The sequence below is a fragment of the Sturnus vulgaris genome, chromosome 16, assembly GCF_052056855.1.
Source record: "Sturnus vulgaris isolate bStuVul1 chromosome 16, bStuVul1.hap1, whole genome shotgun sequence".
NCBI lineage: Eukaryota > Metazoa > Chordata > Aves > Passeriformes > Sturnidae > Sturnus > Sturnus vulgaris.
Window position 1 is genome coordinate 13,941,453 of NC_142258.1, and position 13,428 is coordinate 13,954,880.

Sequence of the window (13,428 nt, forward strand, 5' to 3'; positions counted from 1 at the left end):
GCCACTTGGACAAGTATCCCTTGACTCATCATGCGTTGTATGACCATTAAAATGAGCCTGAAGCCCAGCCTGGACAGAATAGTTCATCTTAACAAGTTCATTAAACCTTGGCATTTTCTCCGTAAAGTTCAGAATTTCAGACTGTGCTGGGCAATGCAATGAAGTTGCCATGGCTGGATGAAGCCTCCCACGGCCATTCCTCCATTCCCAGTCCTTTGTGAGGACATTCCCACCCATTGCCCCTGTCACAGACAGGGGCCTTGTGACATCAGAGGCTTTGGGGACAGCGCGGTGGTTGATGAGTGTCCCCAGCCCGTTGTTGCGCCCAGAGGCGAGGCACGAGTGGTCTGGGAAGGACGGGCAGAGGCTGTTGAGCGGTGGCAGCTTGGCCTTGAGCAGCACCATGGGCAGCCAGGGGCTCTCGTGGCTGCTGCTGCCGCTGTCGGCGCTGCTGCTGCTCTGGGTGGAGCCAGTGGAGCCTCCCAGGCCCGCTGCTGCCGGGGCCACAGGGAGCCGGGATGCGCTGCCCGAGCCCCTGGAAGAGCAGGAGCTGGCGGCCATGAGGGACGCCATGCTGGTGGTGGAGGCGCTGCCCTGGCTCTGCGCAGCCGTGGCCCTGCTTGTCAAGGGCCTTCGGCTGGGCTGGGTCCTTGGCCAAGGGCTCAGGAGGCGCTGGGGAGAGGTGAGGGAGGGGCTGGGGCAGCTGTGGCGGGGCCGGGAGCCGCCAAGGCCTTGGGGCAGGAGGGTGTGGGGCCAGGGCTGAGAGCCCCGTGGGGGAGCAGAGCTGGGCAGGCCCCGAGGGCGCTGGGCCTGCGGGGCAGCCCTTTGGCCGAGGCGCGCAGGCAGAGCGGGGGCTGAGCCCATGGCTGGGCAGCGATGGGGCCCGGCTGAGCCCCGCCGAGCCCCGGCAGAGGCGGCGGCCGCAGCTCTTGTTGCTGCAGCCTCTGCCCGGGCCAGCCCAGCCGGGCCCCGGGCTCTCTGTGCACCGGGGGCCAAAGGCAGCGGCACAGGGCTCAGCCCCCTGAGGCCCCCGTGCCCCTTGCATGGGGCTCCCTGTGCTGTGTTGCAGCAGAAGAGCCAGAGCGTCTGGGCCGGAGCACGGCCGTGCTGCCAGGGCCACGGCTGCTGCGAGGAGCTGCTGCAGCTGCTGCTGGAGAACCGGGCCCTGATGAGGCGCTGCCTGCGCCAGAGCTCCCGCCACAGCCCAGGGCTCAGAGGGAAGAGCCGAAGGAGCCCTGGCACTCACAAGAAGAGGAGAGTCCACTTCTCATCTCTCCTCTGACTCTCCAGCCCCAGCTCGTCTCTGGCCTTGACAGACAGGGCAGGGAATGCATGACCAGTGCCGAGCCCAGGCACTGGGACATTCCCGCCCATAGGTGTTAGGAGCCCCTCTGTTATTAGATAGAATAGGTTTCCCAGAAGTCTTCCCCACCTCCAGTCTTAGTTTTTCAGAATGTTCTAGTGTAGGATTTTTAGGCATTCCCTCCCATAGGTGTTAGGAACCCGTCTGTTGTTAGGAATAATAGATTTCCCCAGAATTTTCTCATCCCCTAGTTAAAGTTCTTCAAATAGTTCAAGTTAAGGATATTTAGGCATAGGCTTCCCAGTCATGTTCTCATCCCCTAGTTGAAGAGTAGTCTAGGTCAATAAAGTTCATGTTTTCTGTACATTGCTGTGTTATTTGACTGTACCATCCCAGAGGGGACCCAGCAATGGATGGTTTTGCCCATGGGCTGCAGACCAGCAGTCAAGTTGAGCCTGAGTGCCAGAGCAGGATTTAAAGGGTATTCAGGACAGGTGGGAGTCAGGCCATGGGCAATATTGTCTTGCCTCCATCTTCCAAAGAAGCATTTATTTGATCACCAGGGGGGTTCCCAAAAGCCCAGGGAGGTGTCTGGGCGGCCCCAGATTGCTCTTGCAGGCACACAGGGGAGCAGGGAAGGGGCAGGAGCATCCCTGGGGTGCTGTGAGGGACGGCCAGAGGGGCCATCCCTGGGGCCCAGGCAAGGGCTGCTGCCTTCAGGCTGCCAAATGCACGCAGGGGCTGCCCGGGTGTGTGGCAAGGCCTGAGGGGAGTCCTTGGGCAGCCCAAAGCACAGCCTGTTCCCTGTCTGTCTGGATGATCTGGAGGAGGGGCTGGAGTGTCCTAGGAGCAAATGGGTGAGGACACCGAGTGGGGTGGCAGTGTGGGGTGCTGAGGATGGAAAGACTCTGCAGAGGGCCCCGGCCAGGCTGGCCAGGCCAAGAGCAGTGGCCGGAGGTGGCAGAGGCCCAAGTGGCTGCAGGTGCTGCCCTTTGGCCACAAGGAGCCCCGGCAGCTCCCAGCTGGGGCAGAGTGTGTGGAAAGGCTCCAGCAGGAAAGGCCTGATGGACAGTGGCTGAAGCACAGCCAGGTGTGCCCATGTGGGCTAATGGCCAATGGCCCCTGGCCTGTGTCAGCAGGGCAGTGCTTGTGGCCCTGTGCTGGGCACTGGTGAGGCCACAGCTCGAGTGCTTTGTCCAGTTGTGGGCCCCTCAGTTGTGGGAGGACATTGAGGGGCTGGAGCGGGTGCAGGGAAGGGAAGGGAGCTGGGGAAGGGTGTGGAGCACATGTCCTGTGCCGAGGGGCTGAGGGAGCCTGGGGGGCTCAGCCTGGAGGAGAGGAGGTTGTGGGGAGGGACACGAGAGCTTCTCAGTGTCGGCAACTGCGTGGCAGGAGGGTGCAGCCAGGTGGGGCCGGGCTCTGCTCCCAGGGAACAAGGAACAGGACAAGAGGACGTGGGGTCACAGAATCACAGATTGGGTGGGGTTGCAAGGGGCCCCCAAGGATCCTCCACGTCCAACCCTTGGCCCTGCAATGGAGATCCCTGTGCTGCACATCCGGCTGTGAAAGGCCCGAGCTCACAAAGGAGACACAGGAGTCCTTCAGGACTCACCTGGGTTCAGAGAGTGCCCTAGGTTGTATCGCAGTGGGGTATCGCACAAGTTTTTGGAGGACACAGCCTCCTTTTCTCCTGAGCTCCAGCCCACATGTTGCCCTCGTCTTTTCTGCACTGATGATGTCCTAGGAAGTTGCAGCCCTCCTGACCCACCTACTCCATACTGCCACTTGGACAAGTATCCCTTGACTCATCATGCGTTGTATGACCATTAAAATGAGCCTGAAGCCCAGCCTGGACAGAATAGTTCATCTTAACAAGTTCATTAAACCTTGGCATTTTCTCCGTAAAGTTCAGAATTTCAGACTGTGCTGGGCAATGCAATGAAGTTGCCATGGCTGGATGAAGCCTCCCACGGCCATTCCTCCATTCCCAGTCCTTTGTGAGGACATTCCCACCCATTGCCCCTGTCACAGACAGGGGCCTTGTGACATCAGAGGCTTTGGGGACAGCGCGGTGGTTGATGAGTGTCCCCAGCCCGTTGTTGCGCCCAGAGGCGAGGCACGAGTGGTCTGGGAAGGACGGGCAGAGGCTGTTGAGCGGTGGCAGCTTGGCCTTGAGCAGCACCATGGGCAGCCAGGGGCTCTCGTGGCTGCTGCTGCCGCTGTCGGCGCTGCTGCTGCTCTGGGTGGAGCCAGTGGAGCCTCCCAGGCCCGCTGCTGCCGGGGCCACAGGGAGCCGGGATGCGCTGCCCGAGCCCCTGGAAGAGCAGGAGCTGGCGGCCATGAGGGACGCCATGCTGGTGGTGGAGGCGCTGCCCTGGCTCTGCGCAGCCGTGGCCCTGCTTGTCAAGGGCCTTCGGCTGGGCTGGGTCCTTGGCCAAGGGCTCAGGAGGCGCTGGGGAGAGGTGAGGGAGGGGCTGGGGCAGCTGTGGCGGGGCCGGGAGCCGCCAAGGCCTTGGGGCAGGAGGGTGTGGGGCCAGGGCTGAGAGCCCCGTGGGGGAGCAGAGCTGGGCAGGCCCCGAGGGCGCTGGGCCTGCGGGGCAGCCCTTTGGCCGAGGCGCGCAGGCAGAGCGGGGGCTGAGCCCATGGCTGGGCAGCGATGGGGCCCGGCTGAGCCCCGCCGAGCCCCGGCAGAGGCGGCGGCCGCAGCTCTTGTTGCTGCAGCCTCTGCCCGGGCCAGCCCAGCCGGGCCCCGGGCTCTCTGTGCACCGGGGGCCAAAGGCAGCGGCACAGGGCTCAGCCCCCTGAGGCCCCCGTGCCCCTTGCATGGGGCTCCCTGTGCTGTGTTGCAGCAGAAGAGCCAGAGCGTCTGGGCCGGAGCACGGCCGTGCTGCCAGGGCCACGGCTGCTGCGAGGAGCTGCTGCAGCTGCTGCTGGAGAACCGGGCCCTGATGAGGCGCTGCCTGCGCCAGAGCTCCCGCCACAGCCCAGGGCTCAGAGGGAAGAGCCGAAGGAGCCCTGGCACTCACAAGAAGAGGAGAGTCCACTTCTCATCTCTCCTCTGACTCTCCAGCCCCAGCTCGTCTCTGGCCTTGACAGACAGGGCAGGGAATGCATGACCAGTGCCGAGCCCAGGCACTGGGACATTCCCGCCCATAGGTGTTAGGAGCCCCTCTGTTATTAGATAGAATAGGTTTCCCAGAAGTCTTCCCCACCTCCAGTCTTAGTTTTTCAGAATGTTCTAGTGTAGGATTTTTAGGCATTCCCTCCCATAGGTGTTAGGAACCCGTCTGTTGTTAGGAATAATAGATTTCCCCAGAATTTTCTCATCCCCTAGTTAAAGTTCTTCAAATAGTTCAAGTTAAGGATATTTAGGCATAGGCTTCCCAGTCATGTTCTCATCCCCTAGTTGAAGAGTAGTCTAGGTCAATAAAGTTCATGTTTTCTGTACATTGCTGTGTTATTTGACTGTACCATCCCAGAGGGGACCCAGCAATGGATGGTTTTGCCCATGGGCTGCAGACCAGCAGTCAAGTTGAGCCTGAGTGCCAGAGCAGGATTTAAAGGGTATTCAGGACAGGTGGGAGTCAGGCCATGGGCAATATTGTCTTGCCTCCATCTTCCAAAGAAGCATTTATTTGATCACCAGGGGGGTTCCCAAAAGCCCAGGGAGGTGTCTGGGCGGCCCCAGATTGCTCTTGCAGGCACACAGGGGAGCAGGGAAGGGGCAGGAGCATCCCTGGGGTGCTGTGAGGGACGGCCAGAGGGGCCATCCCTGGGGCCCAGGCAAGGGCTGCTGCCTTCAGGCTGCCAAATGCACGCAGGGGCTGCCCGGGTGTGTGGCAAGGCCTGAGGGGAGTCCTTGGGCAGCCCAAAGCACAGCCTGTTCCCTGTCTGTCTGGATGATCTGGAGGAGGGGCTGGAGTGTCCTAGGAGCAAATGGGTGAGGACACCGAGTGGGGTGGCAGTGTGGGGTGCTGAGGATGGAAAGACTCTGCAGAGGGCCCCGGCCAGGCTGGCCAGGCCAAGAGCAGTGGCCGGAGGTGGCAGAGGCCCAAGTGGCTGCAGGTGCTGCCCTTTGGCCACAAGGAGCCCCGGCAGCTCCCAGCTGGGGCAGAGTGTGTGGAAAGGCTCCAGCAGGAAAGGCCTGATGGACAGTGGCTGAAGCACAGCCAGGTGTGCCCATGTGGGCTAATGGCCAATGGCCCCTGGCCTGTGTCAGCAGGGCAGTGCTTGTGGCCCTGTGCTGGGCACTGGTGAGGCCACAGCTCGAGTGCTTTGTCCAGTTGTGGGCCCCTCAGTTGTGGGAGGACATTGAGGGGCTGGAGCGGGTGCAGGGAAGGGAAGGGAGCTGGGGAAGGGTGTGGAGCACATGTCCTGTGCCGAGGGGCTGAGGGAGCCTGGGGGGCTCAGCCTGGAGGAGAGGAGGTTGTGGGGAGGGACACGAGAGCTTCTCAGTGTCGGCAACTGCGTGGCAGGAGGGTGCAGCCAGGTGGGGCCGGGCTCTGCTCCCAGGGAACAAGGAACAGGACAAGAGGACGTGGGGTCACAGAATCACAGATTGGGTGGGGTTGCAAGGGGCCCCCAAGGATCCTCCACGTCCAACCCTTGGCCCTGCAATGGAGATCCCTGTGCTGCACATCCGGCTGTGAAAGGCCCGAGCTCACAAAGGAGACACAGGAGTCCTTCAGGACTCACCTGGGTTCAGAGAGTGCCCTAGGTTGTATCGCAGTGGGGTATCGCACAAGTTTTTGGAGGACACAGCCTCCTTTTCTCCTGAGCTCCAGCCCACATGTTGCCCTCGTCTTTTCTGCACTGATGATGTCCTAGGAAGTTGCAGCCCTCCTGACCCACCTACTCCATACTGCCACTTGGACAAGTATCCCTTGACTCATCATGCGTTGTATGACCATTAAAATGAGCCTGAAGCCCAGCCTGGACAGAATAGTTCATCTTAACAAGTTCATTAAACCTTGGCATTTTCTCCGTAAAGTTCAGAATTTCAGACTGTGCTGGGCAATGCAATGAAGTTGCCATGGCTGGATGAAGCCTCCCACGGCCATTCCTCCATTCCCAGTCCTTTGTGAGGACATTCCCACCCATTGCCCCTGTCACAGACAGGGGCCTTGTGACATCAGAGGCTTTGGGGACAGCGCGGTGGTTGATGAGTGTCCCCAGCCCGTTGTTGCGCCCAGAGCCGAGGCACGAGTGGTCTGGGAAGGACGGGCAGAGGCTGTTGAGCGGTGGCAGCTTGGCCTTGAGCAGCACCATGGGCAGCCAGGGGCTCTCGTGGCTGCTGCTGCCGCTGTCGGCGCTGCTGCTGCTCTGGGTGGAGCCAGTGGAGCCTCCCAGGCCCGCTGCTGCCGGGGCCACAGGGAGCCGGGATGCGCTGCCCGAGCCCCTGGAAGAGCAGGAGCTGGCGGCCATGAGGGACGCCATGCTGGTGGTGGAGGCGCTGCCCTGGCTCTGCGCAGCCGTGGCCCTGCTTGTCAAGGGCCTTCGGCTGGGCTGGATCCTTGGCCAAGGGCTCAGGAGGCGCTGGGGAGAGGTGAGGGAGGGGCTGGGGCAGCTGTGGCGGGGCCGGGAGCCGCCAAGGCCTTGGGGCAGGAGGGTGTGGGGCCAGGGCTGAGAGCCCCGTGGGGGAGCAGAGCTGGGCAGGCCCCGAGGGCGCTGGGCCTGCGGGGCAGCCCTTTGGCCGAGGCGCGCAGGCAGAGCGGGGGCTGAGCCCATGGCTGGGCAGCGATGGGGCCCGGCTGAGCCCCGCCGAGCCCCGGCAGAGGCGGCGGCCGCAGCTCTTGTTGCTGCAGCCTCTGCCCGGGCCAGCCCAGCCGGGCCCCGGGCTCTCTGTGCACCGGGGGCCAAAGGCAGCGGCACAGGGCTCAGCCCCCTGAGGCCCCCGTGCCCCTTGCATGGGGCTCCCTGTGCTGTGTTGCAGCAGAAGAGCCAGAGCGTCTGGGCCGGTGCACGGCCGTGCTGCCAGGGCCACGGCTGCTGCGAGGAGCTGCTGCAGCTGCTGCTGGAGAACCGGGCCCTGATGAGGCGCTGCCTGCGCCAGAGCTCCCGCCACAGCCCAGGGCTCAGAGGGAAGAGCCGAAGGAGCCCTGGCACTCACAAGAAGAGGAGAGTCCACTTCTCATCTCTCCTCTGACTCTCCAGCCCCAGCTCGTCTCTGGCCTTGACAGACAGGGCAGGGAATGCATGACCAGTGCCGAGCCCAGGCACTGGGACATTCCCGCCCATAGGTGTTAGGAGCCCCTCTGTTATTAGATAGAATAGGTTTCCCAGAAGTCTTCCCCACCTCCAGTCTTAGTTTTTCAGAATGTTCTAGTGTAGGATTTTTAGGCATTCCCTCCCATAGGTGTTAGGAACCCGTCTGTTGTTAGGAATAATAGATTTCCCCAGAATTTTCTCATCCCCTAGTTAAAGTTCTTCAAATAGTTCAAGTTAAGGATATTTAGGCATAGGCTTCCCAGTCATGTTCTCATCCCCTAGTTGAAGAGTAGTCTAGGTCAATAAAGTTCATGTTTTCTGTACATTGCTGTGTTATTTGACTGTACCATCCCAGAGGGGACCCAGCAATGGATGGTTTTGCCCATGGGCTGCAGACCAGCAGTCAAGTTGAGCCTGAGTGCCAGAGCAGGATTTAAAGGGTATTCAGGACAGGTGGGAGTCAGGCCATGGGCAATATTGTCTTGCCTCCATCTTCCAAAGAAGCATTTATTTGATCACCAGGGGGGTTCCCAAAAGCCCAGGGAGGTGTCTGGGCGGCCCCAGATTGCTCTTGCAGGCACACAGGGGAGCAGGGAAGGGGCAGGAGCATCCCTGGGGTGCTGTGAGGGACGGCCAGAGGGGCCATCCCTGGGGCCCAGGCAAGGGCTGCTGCCTTCAGGCTGCCAAATGCACGCAGGGGCTGCCCGGGTGTGTGGCAAGGCCTGAGGGGAGTCCTTGGGCAGCCCAAAGCACAGCCTGTTCCCTGTCTGTCTGGATGATCTGGAGGAGGGGCTGGAGTGTCCTAGGAGCAAATGGGTGAGGACACCGAGTGGGGTGGCAGTGTGGGGTGCTGAGGATGGAAAGACTCTGCAGAGGGCCCCGGCCAGGCTGGCCAGGCCAAGAGCAGTGGCCGGAGGTGGCAGAGGCCCAAGTGGCTGCAGGTGCTGCCCTTTGGCCACAAGGAGCCCCGGCAGCTCCCAGCTGGGGCAGAGTGTGTGGAAAGGCTCCAGCAGGAAAGGCCTGATGGACAGTGGCTGAAGCACAGCCAGGTGTGCCCATGTGGGCTAATGGCCAATGGCCCCTGGCCTGTGTCAGCAGGGCAGTGCTTGTGGCCCTGTGCTGGGCACTGGTGAGGCCACAGCTCGAGTGCTTTGTCCAGTTGTGGGCCCCTCAGTTGTGGGAGGACATTGAGGGGCTGGAGCGGGTGCAGGGAAGGGAAGGGAGCTGGGGAAGGGTGTGGAGCACATGTCCTGTGCCGAGGGGCTGAGGGAGCCTGGGGGGCTCAGCCTGGAGAAGAGGAGGTTGTGGGGAGGGACACGAGAGCTTCTCAGTGTCGGCAACTGCGTGGCAGGAGGGTGCAGCCAGGTGGGGCCGGGCTCTGCTCCCAGGGAACAAGGCACAGGACAAGAGGACGTGGGGTCACAGAATCACAGATTGGGTGGGGTTGCAAGGGGCCCCCAAGGATCCTCCACGTCCAACCCTTGGCCCTGCAATGGAGATCCCTGTGCTGCACATCCGGCTGTGAAAGGCCCGAGCTCACAAAGGAGACACAGGAGTCCTTCAGGACTCACCTGGGTTCAGAGAGTGCCCTAGGTTGTATCGCAGTGGGGTATCGCACAAGTTTTTGGAGGACACAGCCTCCTTTTCTCCTGAGCTCCAGCCCACATGTTGCCCTCGTCTTTTCTGCACTGATGATGTCCTAGGAAGTTGCAGCCCTCCTGACCCACCTACTCCATACTGCCACTTGGACAAGTATCCCTTGACTCATCATGCGTTGTATGACCATTAAAATGAGCCTGAAGCCCAGCCTGGACAGAATAGTTCATCTTAACAAGTTCATTAAACCTTGGCATTTTCTCCGTAAAGTTCAGAATTTCAGACTGTGCTGGGCAATGCAATGAAGTTGCCATGGCTGGATGAAGCCTCCCACGGCCATTCCTCCATTCCCAGTCCTTTGTGAGGACATTCCCACCCATTGCCCCTGTCACAGACAGGGGCCTTGTGACATCAGAGGCTTTGGGGACAGCGCGGTGGTTGATGAGTGTCCCCAGCCCGTTGTTGCGCCCAGAGCCGAGGCACGAGTGGTCTGGGAAGGACGGGCAGAGGCTGTTGAGCGGAGGCAGCTTGGCCTTGAGCAGCACCATGGGCAGCCAGGGGCTCTCGTGGCTGCTGCTGCCGCTGTCGGCGCTGCTGCTGCTCTGGGTGGAGCCAGTGGAGCCTCCCAGGCACGCTGCTGCCGGGGCCACAGGGAGCCGGGATGCGCTGCCCGAGCCCCTGGAAGAGCAGGAGCTGGCGGCCATGAGGGACGCCATGCTGGTGGTGGAGGCGCTGCCCTGGCTCTGCGCAGCCGTGGCCCTGCTTGTCAAGGGCCTTCGGCTGGGCTGGGTCCTTGGCCAAGGGCTCAGGAGGCGCTGGGGAGAGGTGAGGGAGGGGCTGGGGCAGCTGTGGCGGGGCCGGGAGCCGCCAAGGCCTTGGGGCAGGAGGGTGTGGGGCCAGGGCTGAGAGCCCCGTGGGGGAGCAGAGCTGGGCAGGCCCCGAGGGCGCTGGGCCTGCGGGGCAGCCCTTTGGCCGAGGCGCGCAGGCAGAGCGGGGGCTGAGCCCATGGCTGGGCAGCGATGGGGCCCGGCTGAGCCCCGCCGAGCCCCGGCAGAGGCGGCGGCCGCAGCTCTTGTTGCTGCAGCCTCTGCCCGGGCCAGCCCAGCCGGGCCCCGGGCTCTCTGTGCACCGGGGGCCAAAGGCAGCGGCACAGGGCTCAGCCCCCTGAGGCCCCCGTGCCCCTTGCATGGGGCTCCCTGTGCTGTGTTGCAGCAGAAGAGCCAGAGCGTCTGGGCCGGTGCACGGCCGTGCTGCCAGGGCCACGGCTGCTGCGAGGAGCTGCTGCAGCTGCTGCTGGAGAACCGGGCCCTGATGAGGCGCTGCCTGCGCCAGAGCTCCCGCCACAGCCCAGGGCTCAGAGGGAAGAGCCGAAGGAGCCCTGGCACTCACAAGAAGAGGAGAGTCCACTTCTCATCTCTCCTCTGACTCTCCAGCCCCAGCTCGTCTCTGGCCTTGACAGACAGGGCAGGGAATGCATGACCAGTGCCGAGCCCAGGCACTGGGACATTCCCGCCCATAGGTGTTAGGAGCCCCTCTGTTATTAGATAGAATAGGTTTCCCAGAAGTCTTCCCCACCTCCAGTCTTAGTTTTTCAGAATGTTCTAGTGTAGGATTTTTAGGCATTCCCTCCCATAGGTGTTAGGAACCCGTCTGTTGTTAGGAATAATAGATTTCCCCAGAATTTTCTCATCCCCTAGTTAAAGTTCTTCAAATAGTTCAAGTTAAGGATATTTAGGCATAGGCTTCCCAGTCATGTTCTCATCCCCTAGTTGAAGAGTAGTCTAGGTCAATAAAGTTCATGTTTTCTGTACATTGCTGTGTTATTTGACTGTACCATCCCAGAGGGGACCCAGCAATGGATGGTTTTGCCCATGGGCTGCAGACCAGCAGTCAAGTTGAGCCTGAGTGCCAGAGCAGGATTTAAAGGGTATTCAGGACAGGTGGGAGTCAGGCCATGGGCAATATTGTCTTGCCTCCATCTTCCAAAGAAGCATTTATTTGATCACCAGGGGGGTTCCCAAAAGCCCAGGGAGGTGTCTGGGCGGCCCCAGATTGCTCTTGCAGGCACACAGGGGAGCAGGGAAGGGGCAGGAGCATCCCTGGGGTGCTGTGAGGGACGGCCAGAGGGGCCATCCCTGGGGCCCAGGCAAGGGCTGCTGCCTTCAGGCTGCCAAATGCACGCAGGGGCTGCCCGGGTGTGTGGCAAGGCCTGAGGGGAGTCCTTGGGCAGCCCAAAGCACAGCCTGTTCCCTGTCTGTCTGGATGATCTGGAGGAGGGGCTGGAGTGTCCTAGGAGCAAATGGGTGAGGACACCGAGTGGGGTGGCAGTGTGGGGTGCTGAGGATGGAAAGACTCTGCAGAGGGCCCCGGCCAGGCTGGCCAGGCCAAGAGCAGTGGCCGGAGGTGGCAGAGGCCCAAGTGGCTGCAGGTGCTGCCCTTTGGCCACAAGGAGCCCCGGCAGCTCCCAGCTGGGGCAGAGTGTGTGGAAAGGCTCCAGCAGGAAAGGCCTGATGGACAGTGGCTGAAGCACAGCCAGGTGTGCCCATGTGGGCTAATGGCCAATGGCCCCTGGCCTGTGTCAGCAGGGCAGTGCTTGTGGCCCTGTGCTGGGCACTGGTGAGGCCACAGCTCGAGTGCTTTGTCCAGTTGTGGGCCCCTCAGTTGTGGGAGGACATTGAGGGGCTGGAGCGGGTGCAGGGAAGGGAAGGGAGCTGGGGAAGGGTGTGGAGCACATGTCCTGTGCCGAGGGGCTGAGGGAGCCTGGGGGGCTCAGCCTGGAGGAGAGGAGGTTGTGGGGAGGGACACGAGAGCTTCTCAGTGTCGGCAACTGCGTGGCAGGAGGGTGCAGCCAGGTGGGGCCGGGCTCTGCTCCCAGGGAACAAGGAACAGGACAAGAGGACGTGGGGTCACAGAATCACAGATTGGGTGGGGTTGCAAGGGGCCCCCAAGGATCCTCCACGTCCAACCCTTGGCCCTGCAATGGAGATCCCTGTGCTGCACATCCGGCTGTGAAAGGCCCGAGCTCACAAAGGAGACACAGGAGTCCTTCAGGACTCACCTGGGTTCAGAGAGTGCCCTAGGTTGTATCGCAGTGGGGTATCGCACAAGTTTTTGGAGGACACAGCCTCCTTTTCTCCTGAGCTCCAGCCCACATGTTGCCCTCGTCTTTTCTGCACTGATGATGTCCTAGGAAGTTGCAGCCCTCCTGACCCACCTACTCCATACTGCCACTTGGACAAGTATCCCTTGACTCATCATGCGTTGTATGACCATTAAAATGAGCCTGAAGCCCAGCCTGGACAGAATAGTTCATCTTAACAAGTTCATTAAACCTTGGCATTTTCTCCGTAAAGTTCAGAATTTCAGACTGTGCTGGGCAATGCAATGAAGTTGCCATGGCTGGATGAAGCCTCCCACGGCCATTCCTCCATTCCCAGTCCTTTGTGAGGACATTCCCACCCATTGCCCCTGTCACAGACAGGGGCCTTGTGACATCAGAGGCTTTGGGGACAGCGCGGTGGTTGATGAGTGTCCCCAGCCCGTTGTTGCGCCCAGAGGCGAGGCACGAGTGGTCTGGGAAGGACGGGCAGAGGCTGTTGAGCGGTGGCAGCTTGGCCTTGAGCAGCACCATGGGCAGCCAGGGGCTCTCGTGGCTGCTGCTGCCGCTGTCGGCGCTGCTGCTGCTCTGGGTGGAGCCAGTGGAGCCTCCCAGGCCCGCTGCTGCCGGGGCCACAGGGAGCCGGGATGCGCTGCCCGAGCCCCTGGAAGAGCAGGAGCTGGCGGCCATGAGGGACGCCATGCTGGTGGTGGAGGCGCTGCCCTGGCTCTGCGCAGCCGTGGCCCTGCTTGTCAAGGGCCTTCGGCTGGGCTGGGTCCTTGGCCAAGGGCTCAGGAGGCGCTGGGGAGAGGTGAGGGAGGGGCTGGGGCAGCTGTGGCGGGGCCGGGAGCCGCCAAGGCCTTGGGGCAGGAGGGTGTGGGGCCAGGGCTGAGAGCCCCGTGGGGGAGCAGAGCTGGGCAGGCCCCGAGGGCGCTGGGCCTGCGGGGCAGCCCTTTGGCCGAGGCGCGCAGGCAGAGCGGGGGCTGAGCCCATGGCTGGGCAGCGATGGGGCCCGGCTGAGCCCCGCCGAGCCCCGGCAGAGGCGGCGGCCGCAGCTCTTGTTGCTGCAGCCTCTGCCCGGGCCAGCCCAGCCGGGCCCCGGGCTCTCTGTGCACCGGGGGCCAAAGGCAGCGGCACAGGGCTCAGCCCCCTGAGGCCCCCGTGCCCCTTGCATGGGGCTCCCTGTGCTGTGTTGCAGCAGAAGAGCCAGAGCGTCTGGGCCGGT